The sequence below is a fragment of the Nomia melanderi genome, chromosome 13, assembly GCF_051020985.1.
Source record: "Nomia melanderi isolate GNS246 chromosome 13, iyNomMela1, whole genome shotgun sequence".
Lineage (NCBI taxonomy): Eukaryota > Metazoa > Arthropoda > Insecta > Hymenoptera > Halictidae > Nomia > Nomia melanderi.
Genome location: NC_135011.1, coordinates 2,934,636 through 2,949,745, shown reverse-complemented (window position 1 = coordinate 2,949,745; position 15,110 = coordinate 2,934,636). Strand labels below are relative to the sequence as shown.

The 15,110-nt window shown below is 45.1% G+C and overlaps 1 protein-coding gene across 4 annotated transcripts in view; it reads right to left on the bottom strand.

Moving 5' to 3' along the window:
- The window catches only part of LOC116433432 (uncharacterized), a 97,382-nt gene that overhangs the window by 39,789 nt on the left and 42,483 nt on the right, over window positions 1–15,110 (bottom strand). For 2 of the 4 annotated variants that reach the window (XM_076373105.1, XM_076373108.1), the window contains exon 1: window positions 8,100–8,969. The exons of the other annotated variants lie outside the window; for them this stretch is intronic. The gene's annotated coding sequence lies outside the window, so the exon portion shown is untranslated. Of the gene's footprint in view, window positions 1–8,099; window positions 8,970–15,110 lie in introns of those variants that run through there. 4 annotated transcript variants of the gene reach the window in all.

The following is a 15,110-nucleotide window of genomic DNA, read 5'->3' as shown; positions in this document are numbered from 1 at the left end:
GACGCGATAAGAGGCGATGTTTGGCCCCGCGGGCGGGATGATCATCGCGTGAACGTTGACGTCGCGAACAGTGGCGTTATTTTTTCCCTCCTCGATATTATATGCTGCACCTGGCGATATCTTGTTCAACTGATCTCTGTCTTTGAATTTGCAAAGTAACTGTTTTAGAATAATATTCCTGAAAGATTCTCTCCGGGGATTTTGTATGGAATTCTACCGGTTCCAATCTGTGGCTTAATTACTATTCTTCAAACTCCAGAAGTTTTTCACTGGAAATATTCAATACTTTCTAATGAGATACAGATGACATTTTCTTAGATTGAATTAAGAAATCTCACATGCATTCAGGAAGAGAACTATTTTATACGAAGTTTAATATTAAATATCAAAGTTTACAGTTTGCTGTTTCAAATCATTTGGTGACTTAGAGGCGCCTCTGGAGTGCAAAGGGTTAATAAAGACAGCTATGCAACTTTGCTAATTGCCATTTAAAGAAATATTCAATTTGATTCGAATTGATTATCTATTTGAAATATATTACATAACAATATGATACCTGGGTTTTTCTATGTATAGTGATATAAGTTGACCTCACTGAAAATTGCCATACAATTCAGTTTCCTGAAAATTAGCCGGCAATGTGTTAATTATTCTACTTCACAGCAAACGTAGACATGGAATGTTTAAAATTGTCCTCTTTCTTCCAATAAATCATTGACAAAACTACCGAGCAGACTTATCTTGATTTCTCAAAAAAATTCGAACGCATTCATTAAAATTCGAAGGATCTAGTTATATCTCTGTATTTAAAGTGGAGTTGTTATTTTTAACCTGCATCATCGATGAACGTTATAACTACCTCCCGAGACTTGTAATCGAAATGCTGTTCCAACTGAAATTGTCATTCGACAGTTGACAATTATCAGTAACGCCGGAATACGCGCGTAGCCTTCAATCGAACGCAAATTACCATTATCTAGGAAATTATTATGGTCCCCGTATTAGCAGCCAATCTAACCAGGTTATCTATTACAGCAGCAGCGGCATCGGATCTCGGTCATTCATCGTCGCACGCGTGACGCAACGAACTCGTTATTATCTTCATTATAATTGCTTAACCGTATGCATCGACTTTAACGGATCCCGTTGCGTGAAAGGCGGAACCCATCCAAAAGGAAGACACCTACCCCACGAGGTAACACATTATGCGTCTCGGGCAAGAATGCCAGCGAAAGGAATGCGAGTCTAATTTCTCGGCTTTCGTCCGTTGTCATATTTCTTTTTCACCTGCACTCCGTCAATTACGCTAATCAAACCTATAAACTAAACGCGTATTAACACTTCGGCTGTCACCTGAATTCGAGTGACATTTTTCATAGAAACTTCGACAACCCTGTACAAAACCATCGACAGATGGAGCTAAATTATATATCAATTGCATAATTGATAGAACAAAAGGATCCGTGGGTAATAAACATTGATTCTTATTAAATTACTAATCTTCAACGAGTCTCACTCGTCATACGACAAAGGGTTGAATAAATCATTTCCCTATTTCCTAATCATTTCCAGTAAACCTCTAAACAGAATGAACACACAATACTTTTTCCAACAAATTCTAAACAAACCAATGTTCCCAAACACGGTTACTCACAGTACCAATTTGTTATTCATAAAGTCACTTAAGTAATGAAAACAATAAACAAAAAAAGAATGATCTGATGTCTGCAAGTTCTGCTAAGTTCTGGAAACTTCCGATAGTGTTAACGCGTCTTGTCGAATAAGAATTCATCCCGTAATTCTATAGTCATTCAAACCACCCAAATAAACGAACACATAGCAAGAGAACCGTCTTGCTCCAGTGCCGACCTTGCAGACATCATCTGGCAACAGTAGTGGCGTCCGTCCCGGCCCGACCCGACTTCCCACAGTCGATCGATGACGATCGAGAGCTTGGTCGTCGCGAGCCGAGAAATGATCGAGCACGACGGCCCGTGAAAAGGGGACGCGCGGTCGGTTGTCCTTCGATGCTGCGAGGAGATTGCGAGCTTTCGCTAACGCGGACGGACAGGCTGCTGCTGTTGCTCCCTCTCCTCTCTCTCCCTCTTTCTCTCCTACTCTTCGTTTTTCTCCTTTCCCATCTCTCTCTCTCTCTCTCTCTCTCTCTGTCTCTTGTTCTCCCTCTCTCTTTCTTCGAATCGTCGATGACTCGACAAGCACGGCCGAGTGAAGTTTATCGACCCGATTCCGGAATGATTTCCAGGGTCGGACGATAAAATCTGGTTTTAAAACGGGCTCGGGAAACACTGTAATCGAGCCCCTTCCGCGTCCGATCCTTCCGCGGAACGTCGACGTACTGTTTCGTGAACGGTACGTCGACGCGAGCCAACAATCGCAATTAAAATAATTGCGCGCGTTACAGCGGTGCGCCCGGTGACAGTCAGATCGACATGGTACATCGAACGCGCAGGTGATAACGCTACCGGCTACCGGAATCGGCCGCTGCGGCATCGCGAGATGATTGGAAATCATTCGCGCTCAGCGTTGCAAGTGAATCTGTTCAGTTTCGGGGGAATGTCCTTTGAACGGTTGCTAAGTAGAATTTTCTGTCGCAGTTGTCGTTCGAGTATGATTTTTAATTTAACGTCATCGTCGCAGATGTATTTAGTGATTCGATAAAATCGAATTGAGATTAACCCCTTGCCGTACAATGACGAGTGAGACTCCTTTTTTCGGACTTTTTCAGGAATTTTTTCGATAGTGATCACAATCGTGGATCAACAAATGCTTTCTCATATTGTTTGAAACTAATTCAACGATAATTCGTAGATAAATTAAGCAACGGAGGTGTTTCATTTGAATATTTCACGTAGCAATGCAAACTTTATGAAGTTGAATATTTAATATTTCAAATTATAGTTTGCATTGCTACGTGAAATATTTAAATAAAACACCTCCGTTGCTTAATTTATCTGTGAATTATCGTTAAATCAGTTTAGAGGTGACTCTTAGGTCACCTCTTGGTGACTCTCAAGCACCACGTGATTCGATACAACGAAGTTATGAAGTTGAATATTTAATATTTCAAATTAACTTCGTTGCATCGAATCACGTGGTGCCTGAGGGTCACCTCTCGATTGGTGCATCAAAATTTTAAAATTTCCTATTTAACACTAAGTCCTGAGTAATCTGTCGATAAGTGAAACGTGGAAATGAAATACTTATTTTTGGAATAGATTCCTCGTTAAGTTTAAAAAAATGTCATCTCATAAAAATAAATTGAATATTTCCAGTGTCAAATTTTCCTAACGCAAAGGGTTAATAATGGTAAGACCGTCGAGACATTCTTCGGAAAGTACCATTTCAAGTGGTTCCAGATCGGTACTTCATACCGAAAATCGATGCGTTTATTAAACAACGCTCTCGAGAAGCATCTCTCCGAGTAATTCCAGATCCCCGCTCTTTAAAGAGATCGATACGTTTGTGCAATACCGTCCGCACAAAGTACGATTTTAATTGGCTTCGGTGCTCTCCGTTGAGAAGTCAATACGCCTGATAAACGGTGCTCGGTGCAGTACCGTTTTGAATAATTTCAGACGTTCGGTGCCTCGGTGAAATCAATAGAGCAATCAGAGTAACTCCATAAATGTTCTTCCCATCGATTCGCCGAAGTATTTAATATTCAAAAAACCTGTTTAGACTGGACTGATTCAACGAGCGAGCGGATTCGGTAGCTCGCAAGCAGATGCAACCGATCTCCGCGGCGTAATGTCGGTTTCGTGCAAGGAAACATCGTTCGATAATTGGTTAGAAAGTCGTCGAACGATCGTCTCAACGATCACACGTCCGATAACAAGTATTTGGGAATCGTTGCTCGGTTCGCTCGATTTCTTTTCGACGCTCGGATTACCGAACGCGACGGAACACGAGTCGAGCACAAGGTTTTTCACCTGTGCTTCCGATCGAGATACATTTCGCACTGAAACCACCGAACAGGTCAAATCGTCCTACTTCAGGATTGTCATTTTGCGAGTACTTAAACTATGAAGAGGTTTTTCTTAAAGATTTCCCATTAAGTCCATGTATTCGCACAGATATGAAACTAGATCCTTCGAAACCCATGAAACTCGTCCTCATTTTTCAAAGTAATTACAAATAAATCACTCTAATTGCTCTGTAGGTTTAGTGTTAACAACGAGGATAACGTCTGTTGGCTTTATAGCCGAACAATAAATCAGTTTTTATTTAAACTGAGACAACAGGTAAAGAGGACGTCTGAACTACATTAATTTGTCCTATTAATATCGTAGATCCGTTTTTCTCTCGGATTATAGTTTCATCGGCGGAGTGGAGTGCAGAGATGACTGTCAGCGTGAATTCAGTTCATAATATTATCGACCAGTTAGCCGGCCGATTCGTCGATCGTAAAACGCCCACATAGACACGATTACGGGGAAATAAACACGAGATTCCGACGCAATTTGCCACGAGAATGAACGTGAATACGATGTAATTTACGTTGGCCCGAATAACGCGACTCCGGTAAACGGAGCTCCGCCGGTTGGCACGTGAATGGGGGAATGAAAAGTGATTGAAAGCTACGGGAACACGCGCAAATAAGCTGCGAGATAGATTCGGCGAGGTCTGCTGCGTCCCCGCGGCCTTTGTTCGCCGCGTTCGTGTCCATTTTTAGGACTTCGAGATTAACGCTAGAACTACCGAGCATTTAACCCTTTGCACTCGAAAGTTTTTCACTGGAAGCGTTAAATCTTTTATAGTTAGATATAGACAAGATTCTTTGAAATTAATTCATTAAGAAATCACACAAATTAGGGAACGAAGCTGTTTTCTTTCAATGTTTCACGTATTGATACAGTATACAAAGGTTAATGATAAATACCAAAGTTTATAATTTTCCTGTTTCAAATCATTTGGCGACTAGGAGTCGCCTCTCGAGTGCGAAGGATTAATACGATTGATATGTAATCTCTATAAAAATTGTGACAATAGATTATTTTCAGTTTTTTTAGACATTCATCATAGTACTCAAGTGAAACTATTTATTTCCAAAATCATTTCGAATATTCAGTGCTTTTGAGGTATTAATAACTGTGAAACAAATCGAAACCAGTCATTTTGACTGGTACGGTAGTTCTAGTGTTAAGAGGCAAGCATCGGAGGATAGCGAAGGTTAATTAACCCTTTGCACTCGGAAGTTTTTCATTAGAAATATTCAATATCCTCCGATGAGGTACAGACGATGTTCTTTGAAACGAATTAACGAGAAAACATATAAATTAAGGAGGATAGTTATTTTATTTCAATGTTACACGTAATGATGCATCATACAAAGCTTAATATTATATATAAGACTTTATAATTTTGCAAATCAAATCAAGCAAATCAAATCTCGAGTGCAAAGGGTTAACGAGCGAAACTATGAAAATAGCGTTGCAAATTTTCATTTTATTTCATCCCTTCTCATACTATCCTATTTTTACCGATCATCAGAATTCGGTGAGGTTTCTAGAATTTCGAAGTAATTTCTTTGTATTGCAATGTAAAATCGAATAAAATAGCTTCGTCGCTTAATTTATCTGTGAATGATTCTCAAAATCAGTTTCAAACAATGTCAACTATCTCGTCGAAAAATGTTGAGTATTTCCAGTCGAAAGCTTTCGACTGCAAAGGGTTAAACGCTGATCGTCCGAGGAGTTTCAACGCGTTGAGAATTGAAGACACCGTCGATGGTAGTGCGCCAAATATTTCCGGTGGCGTGTTCCCAGTGAATTAAACGGGAAAGGCAAAGATGGCGAGTGGATCAATGGTATCTCGATCTAGAGGACGGAGCGAGTTCCGTCGCCGTGGAACACGGAAGACGGAAACGGGGTTCCGCGAGGGCGACCGACAAGGTTGCGGCGCTCATGGCGAACATCGCTGCTTTGATCTCCGCCGCTCTTCGAGGCTCAACGTTTCCATCTAGCACCACCCCGGGGCCCACATAAACTTCTACTTCACTTTTCACCGTGCCGAAGTTTTCGATATTCCCGAGGATCGACTTCTGAGCAGCGCGAACTACTCGGTATATCCTCGGATTGCGCTTCCGCATTGAAGAAACTTCACTATTCCCAGTATTACCGCGCTACGATACCAAACATTCATTCCCTTTCTCTACGCACAAACGTATCATTCCATTCTAATGAAAATAAATCATTCAACCGAGTGGAATAATCAATCCTTCACTCAACACGAAGCAATACAGTATAAAAATATTAATTCCTAAACCACGATTACTTCCCAAACATCCCGTACCTAGTTAAATCATTCAACTGGAATAATCAATTCTTCACTCAACACGAAGCAATACAGTATAAAAATATTAATTCCTAAACCACGATTACTTCCCAAACATTCCGTACCTAATTCAACACAGAAATACAGATTTCTAAATCACGATTACTTCCCAAAAAATCCGTACTTATTTAAATCATTCAACTGGAATAATCAATCCTTCACCCAACACGAAGCAACACAGTATAAAAATATTAATTCCTAAACCACGATTACTTCCCAAAAATTCTCAATTCAGTGCATAGAAACAAATATGATCGAAGCTCGCTACGATCGAAACGTTTCTTCCGGTTCATTAAATCTGTGCCGTCTCGAACGCTATGAATGGTCGCCAACGAGAGCAGCATCAACCGTCAACGGATCCTCTAAAAATAGAAAATCAATTCAGTGTTGCTCAACGTTTAATTAACGATCCCCGGTGAATCGAACAATCCTATCTCACGAGTTATAATCCGTGAAGTGATAAACGGAAGGGTTAAACGGGAACCGAGAGGCCCGCGCGAGTGTGAAGCGGGCATAAGGCTGGTGGCACGATTAACGGCCGGCGAAGAAGTATTACGGAAGTATGACAACGGTAATAGATAACTGGAAACGAGCATCGACGCCGCGCCGGGGACGCCCGTGCACGGGACGTATCGCGCCGGGTTTTTCGATCGGAGTCACGTTCGGCGTCGTTACGGTATTCAGGCGGCCCCGCGAGCTAACGCGGAGAAATCATAGGATCGGCCATCAACGACTCGTAACTGGTAGCGGAATTGCTGCGCTTTATCGCGCGTGCACGCCGCCGAGATCCAATCCTCCCTCTGCTCTTGACTCTTTCGCCCTGCCCCTTCGGAAACCGCAAGCTGGAACCCACCCTCTGAACGACTTTTGTCGTTTCTTATGGTCAGGAGTTTAACCCTTTGCGGACGGAGCTTCTTTGAAATATAGAAAACCAGCAGATGAAGCTGAATTATGTCGGTTTAGATGATTGTCGTGCCCCTTCGAGAACCGGAAGCTGGAACCTACTCTCTGAACGACTCTTACTTTTCTGCGATTTGAGGACTTTGTCACTGATGGAATCATTAGATTACTTGGATAATGTAGATATTGTTAGGCTCGATCTTTTTAATTCTTTAAATGTAAACGTTGCCATTTCTTATGATTAGGAGTTTAACCCTTTGCTGACGGATGTCGGCATTTCGGTGAGATGGAACATTCAGATTTGGAAGACTAAGTCAAGGAAAAATGATCTAATCAGTCGAACAGTAAGAGATCTGTGCAATTCCCTTCCTTCCTATTAATTAAGCAATTGATATATAATTTAGCTTCATATGTTGAAGGTTCTGTATGTTTCGAAGAATCTTCGTCCGCAAAGGGTTAAACTAATATGAGAATCGATGAGAGAAGAAAGTAATTCAACCTTCAACCCTATCCTGTACCTTATTCGAAATCCTCTAAAATTCTATAACCTAAGCGAGCAACATCAGCCTATCTACTTCAACAGCTACCAAACCCATAAACATCCGGATCAAGCTATCAAATCCCACTGTACTGTCCCTTGCTCGAGCAGCGAGCGAAAGGCATCCCCTCATCTCCAATATTCCATTCGCTGGTCGCGCAGCGAAATGGAAATTACAATCGAAACACTCGGCGGAGGATCGTTAGCCCAGTGTCCTCCCCGCCGAGTCCCGAGCAAAGGGCAGTACACGACGTTCACGAAGGAGGCAGCGACGTAGGGCCGATAGACACGCGGAAGGCGGTGGTACCTGGATCTCCCGTGGGATCAGACTGGTCCGTGACTGGTCAATCCTCGTAATTACTTCATCCGCGCTCGCCCCGAATCCTGGCGGTGTCCCGTTCGCTGGCTGGCTGGGTCGTCGTTCCCGGTGACGGTGGAGGACGTGTCGCCGCGCGGCGCGCTCGCCATTCTGATACACGCGCGACGCGCCCGAATTCCCGGCCGCCCCCTGCGCCCCGTTTGCCGGCGGTGGCCCTCACTGCTCGTTCATCTCGGCCGGGCAAAGGGTAAGCGGGTTCCCTCGGGCCCGGATGAATCACCGCCGGTCCCGGGTCCACCGACGGAGAGGTCCAAGCGTGTCCGGACACCAGGGTCCCCCAGGTGCGCGCTGGTAGCCGCTGATTGATGCTCGCCCCGAGGATCGCTTCCTCCTCGAGCGTATGAGTCAGTCGGATAGAATCCGAGATCCTCGGACCGTTGTATCCAATTTCCGGGGATATCCGGCTGCCGGCCGGCTACCAGCTATTGTTTCTCCAGTTGTCCTCTAAGAGGAGAGCGTCCCCGTTCACTGGAGTCCGCTTCTCGGGCTAACCGAGTACACTGAGAGGCCTAGGTCTACGGACAGTTCCAAATTCGGGGAAGAATCGAGATTGGCTGGAGGCGAATAGGGGTGATCATCGGGCCACTGATACCGCCAACGTGTCGCGACGAGATCAGTCGATCTGGCGTGTCACCGGGGACACCGACGCGGGAAACCGGCTGACGAGATCGACTGATGAGAGGAGCGGTTAAGGACGATGTCCTGGCGACACGGAGGATTCGCGAGGCCTGCGGAGTCGGGCGACGAAGTGGTCGAGGTTTAACCGTGACGGACGCCGGGCTGGCACTGAACGGCTTAACCGGTATAGAACCACTGACCATCACCATCGCAGCCATCACCCGGCCCTCCTCGTCTCCTTCCTTCTCTTCGCCGTGTGTTCTCTTCCTCGCTAGGCTCTCTCTTTCTCTCCTCCTTTTTCCCTCTCTCGGTGTCTCTACCTCTCTCTTCCTCCTCGATCCTCCTGTTTCTCGTTCACCCTCTTCTCTTCTACCGGTAACTACTATCGTCACTCGTCCTTCTTCTAGCACGGATCCGCCGATGCTTCGGCTATTCAAGGTCACCGGAAATATGTCAAAATCTGGTAGCCGGTCCGATTCGGTGACAGTGTCGGAGTTAATCCTTTGAACCCTGTACGCTACAATATGGCACGAGTTGTAATATTAAATGTTTTAATGAATAAATTTAGAACTATCCTAAGATTACTGGATCTTCTATACATGCAAGTTTTGTATTAAGAAGGAAAATAAAGAAACCTATTTGAGCTAGGGATACTATAAAAACGGCTTGGAGTTGGTAGATTAGAAAATCTGGAGTGCTAAGGGTTAACCCTTTGAACTCTGTAGGCTCCAATATTGCACCAGTTGTACTATTAAATATTTGAATGAATCTTAAAGAAACTACCCTAGAATTATTCGATTTTCGCATCCAAATTTTGTAGTAAGGAGGAAAATAAAAGATGGAAGAAATGTTATATTTTTCATTTTCGCTAGGAACACTATAAAAATTAGTCGCTGATAGATTACAAAACAACCTGCAGCGCTAAGGGTTAATCTAGTCCAACGATCGAACGTTGATACTAATCGAATCCGCTCGATTCGAGGCATTCCGCGCGTTCCTCGGGTTTGTAAATGATACCCATACAAACCGCGAAACCGTTAAACGGTCGCGTTAACGCAGCGCATCGGTATCGAACGAAAATTCTTGGCGCGCGTTCCTTGCGCTTGATCATCAATCAAACGCCGTTAAAAAGACCATTAACACTACCACCGAAGAAACCTCCGGAACAAAGTTCAGAACAATTCCACGCCGCTTATTTCGTTTATGGAAGGGGAACGAATTACCCGGCGATTTTCGCCGCTCCGCGTCCTAAACGGTCCAAAGAAACGAGCCTCATGTAACGATCCGAGCAATCTTAATCGCCCCGGCGGAAGCCGTGCTGCTCGCCGGCGAGGTTACGTTCGGCCGAACAGTTATCGCGGCAATTCAGCGCTCGTTTCAGCAAACGAAAGCGTCGCTGGCCATGCCGCCACGGTCCACGGGAGCCCCGAGCCCGAATCAACCGGCGTGACTGGACAAAACGCGGCGCGGCGCGGCGCGGCCTCGCGGATTCTACGCACGTACCGAAAAACGGAGCGCGATAGGATTCGCGGCGCGTCTCTTCGCGTTCCGGCCGGAACGAGGCCGAACGATTCTCATTGTGCCCGATGCTCACGTCCTCGCCGGGGTAGCGTCCCGCGTCTCTCGCGAGAATTATTAACCCTTTCACGCGGACTTTCTCGCGAACTCCGGGTTCCGGCTGGTTCCCGCTTCTACCGCTTTTAACCCTTCCCGCTTTGTCGGGCTGCTCGTCAGTCCCTTTGTTCGGGATCTGGTTTCGTGGGTTTATGGTATTTTATCTTGATAAGGCGGAGTGGGGCGAGTGCACCCCGGTTTTTAGTAAGTTTGACTTTCTACTCGTGTATCTTTAATTTGTTTTGTAATTCTTTAACGTTTATCGGAATCAACGGATACTTGAGTTAATACGGTTTAATGAACATTGACGGAAACGCGAATTTCTCTTGTGTATTTTAATTTCTTAAGAGAATTGCAGGAAATCCAACAATGTGCACTTTATGCACTTACCCCACTTCACCTTACTTAAAGTTGCTGAGGAACTATGGGTACTATTGTACTTTACCATTCCAAATTTGGAAGTATATCCAAATTTCCAAGTTTAGAATTTAGAATGTCTTCTGGCAAGTATCTTGAGAAGACAGTCGAGAGATCCTTCGGTATTCAATGATTGCGTGCGATACGAGTTCGAAGTGCGAGAAAACAGAATTCGAAGGGAAGAAACGATTTATCTGAAGCAAACGATCGCAGCGTGCAACGTCTGAGGAAACAGATCTGCCGAGCCAGACGCTATGTTAGGCCTACGGTAGATTTAACAGAAATAACGAGTGTTACTGCTAAATGAAATTAGTTGAGGCGTGAAGTTCGGCAACCGAGGGAGAACAATGCCATTGGTGGTAACGCTGGAGCGTGTGTAGCAAGACGAAGTTCGCGTCAGCGTCGATGGCCGTGGGTCGAGGATGCCCTCGAGTTCTCGCGGGCAAGAAAGCGGATTGCGGGCGTACGAGAGGACACGGAAGGAGGAGCGCTAGGCGAGAAGAAACGGAACGAATTGCAACGGAGAAAACACGCGGCCGGCAGCCCGTGACGCAATTAACGACGAAATTATTTCCACTAATTGCGAGAGGCAACGCTGGGCGACCGCGTTCTAGGGTCGCGAGCACCGCCGGCCCTCCGCCGTCGACGCCGCTGCACGTTTCGCGAATCGGAAATTAGCACGACACTTTTTTGCGCCTCACACTGCAACAGGAACTCGGCCGAGCAAACTTCTCGCGCTGGGAATAAAGGAATCTCGCGTTTGAAAGGTCCTCGTCCTGATCTGCGAGTTTCTGCTGTCACTTGAAGTGGTCGGTGAACTCGATCACTCGACATTATTCAACCTTTAACCCTGATCGGACCACGATTTGACTTTCAGTCACATTTGAATATTTTACTTAAATTTTTTTATTACTTCGTATTGCGTTTCTGAAAGATTCCTTGGGCTTTTCAAATTTGGGAACTATTCGTTATGAAAACACGTGGTAGGTTAAAAACTTCTGCTAATAGAAGATATTAAACAGGATTCATTTCATGGATGATTAGGTACCTAAATTAGTGTACAGCTCGACGGAGTCTTCAATTTTCAAGGTCTCTTAATTACAGCATGGTCCAAGTAATGTGACCCCTACTCTAAGATCACTGATCACGAAAATAGAACTATTCCATTTTCTCTATACATAAATCGAATTTCGTTTGAAAAATCGAATGACGTGGCAGTCAAAGTGTTAAGATTTTTAAGACGACGTGTATACTCGTCGAACACAGTTAACTGGTTAAATGGAAATATAAAATGTGTTTCGATCGACGAAGGGTTAGAAGCGAGACATTAGAATGTTGACAACAAAAGCATCAGCATTCATCTAAATGTCAGTATCAAAATATTTACACAGATTTAATTTTTAAGGGTTAGAAGCGAGACCTTCCGGGGGGAGAATCGTGTCACTGTGCCGTTTCGACGCAACGTGTCGCACGTTTGCTTATCGATACATTTCCGCGAGGCTAAAATTCTGAAACAAGGAGTTCTCCGTCACCGTTCTGGAAAACCCGATCGCGGCGAGGTCGCCCCGAAAAAACCGCGAAAAAGCAACCTCGCCGATAATCCGGAGCGGACCGTCCCGCGAGGTGAGCAGTATCTAACCAACCGTCGTCGATCGTGTCGCCGCTGCGCGCACGCGGCATACCGATGCCGAGTTTTTAACTAGCGCCGGATAGAAGCGATCGGCCGAGTGGAACAATAAATCAACCGGGGAAAACGCGAACGCCCGGGAACGGGGAACTGGTCACGTGTTTTTCTGGCTCCGTTGCGTGCCCGTTGTCCCGCCGCTACGGCTGAGGGATACCGGGATTAGATTCCATTTTAATAAATATCGTCGAGTTATTCTTGGATTCGTGAGCATTCTTCAGCGCTTCGATCGTCGTACCGATTTTCTCCCACGGAACCGGCGAAATCAAACGCGACGTGTCGATCTAACCGAACGTGTCAATATGTCAACAAAATTATAAAGTCTTATATGTAATATTAAGCTTTGTATGATGCATCATTATGTGGAACATTGAAATAAAATAACTATCCTTCTTAATTTATGTTTTCTCGTTAATTCGTTTCAAAGAACATCCTCTGTATCTCGTCGGAGGATATTGAATATTTCGAGTGCAACGGGTTAATTAACCTTCGCTATCCTCCGATGCTTGCCTCTTAACACTAGAACTACCGTACTAGTCAAAATGACTGATTTGTTTGTTTCGCAGTTATTAATACCTTAAAAGCATTGAATATTCGAAATGATTTTGGAAATAGTTTCACTTGAGTACTATGATGAGTGTCCAAAGAAACTGAGAATAATCTATTGTTACAATTTTTATAGAGATTACATATCAATCGTATTAACCCTTTGCACTCGAAAGATGACTCCTAGTCGCCAAATGATTTGAAACAGAAAAATTATAAGCTTTGGTATTTATCATTAACCTTATACTGTATCAATACGTGAAATATTGAAAGCTTCGTTCCCTAATTTGTGTGATTTCTTAATGAATTAATTTTAAAAAATCTCGTCTATATCTACCTAGAAAATATTTAACGCTTCAAGTGAATAACTTTCGAGTGCAAAGAGTTACTATCGAACATTACAAACGACCAACCTCCCGAGACAAACCACAATCGAGCGAAGCAGCGTCGAGTTTCGACGCGTGGAACGCTCCATGCAGCAAAGGGTTAAACACGAAGTCCTCCATCCAGATCGCGCTCGCGCGCGCATGGCCGACGCCAGCTGAGCGCGCCAGTGCGGATTAGCGGTAACTCTCTCGCGGAGGAAGAGTCGTGGCCCATTGAAGTAAAGGCCAGTTTGCACGCGAGTTTCCTCGTCCGGCACGCCCGGTCGTCGTCTGCGTTCGACGCGAGAGCCGATGGAGAAGGGATTAAGGGAGCCGAAGCGGGAGGAAAACGGTGGGAAGAGGAACGGACGAGGAAACCGTGGACCAAGAGGAACAGGGACAGCAGTTATCGAGAAAGTTATCGCTCGGAAAGACGAGTCGCATAATGAGACCGACGCTGGTTTCCTTCTTTTTTTCTCTCTCTCTTTCTTTCTTTCTTCTCTGCTCGATTACGGAGGGGGGAGAAAAAACGAAGACCAAGGGCGGGGACCCCGCTTCGTGCGTCCGTTCACGGTCGCGAACGATACGGGCCTATATTAATTAATTCGATGCGCACCGACGCGTGACGGTGAAACGCTGCGATCGAAACGGGGCAATCGCAGGGAACGAAAACGTTGATCCGAATCGACGCGGTTTTTAGCCGACGGATGATTAGGCGGGCACGTGAGTCCGGCAGGTGGTTGCTCGACGCGCATGAATATAGATGAATTACTGGGTCCGATCCCCGTAGGTGAGCTTCGTTTAGATAATTAGCACGTTCGCTGTTACGAGGATTTCGAGCGATTTGTATGGTACTTATTCTATCGGAAAGAGTGTAGAGTAAATCGTGTCCGGAGTAATTACTCGCGATCGTGTTACACGACTGTTCAGCTATTTATATTGCCGAGTTCCTGCTCGACATTAATTTTCTTGTTGTAACTGTTCCAGAGCGATTTGGAAGTTACGGTAATCGGCGGCCGTGCTGATTAACGTGTCGAATATGGAACGATCGAATTTCAATTGGTAACTTTACATCGATACGTTATTCAACTGCCTTCCATCAACTTGCTTCATAGATAATACAATCGGCAAGACAAACCTTAAAATAAAATCTCGCTATTCCTACGCCATTTCATCTAGAATTCCTCCAAGACTAACAGGCCCGTCAACATAAAAAATCGCGTCTCTAAGCGAATAAATAATTCAACCGTTAAACGTGCACGCATCCTTGCACTCGCAACAGCCGTGGTACTTCGAGACCAATTTCATCCTCCTCTTTTCAGCCGGCAGGAAGAACAAATCCACGTCATCATCGAGCGTCGAGTTGACAACGCGTATAATTACCGTCCGGCTCCGTCGGAAAAATCCGCCGATCCTCACGACTCGGGGATTCACCAAAACGATCGAGCCAGGAGGAATCGATCCGGCAATCATCCAATTCCGAGCGAAGTAGACCGGCAGCTCGATCGCCGGTGGGAGGATCCACGGTCCCAAAGGTCGGCCGGCGGAAGATAGCAGGCTGCGCGAGCGCCGAACGAGTTATCCTAGGCGCGAGAAGGCGGAAAGATGGTGGCCGGGTGCCGTGTCATTAGAGAGTGGCGGGTACGCGCCGGCCCGATCGACGGTGGGGATAACATTCCGCTTCTGTCGATAGAT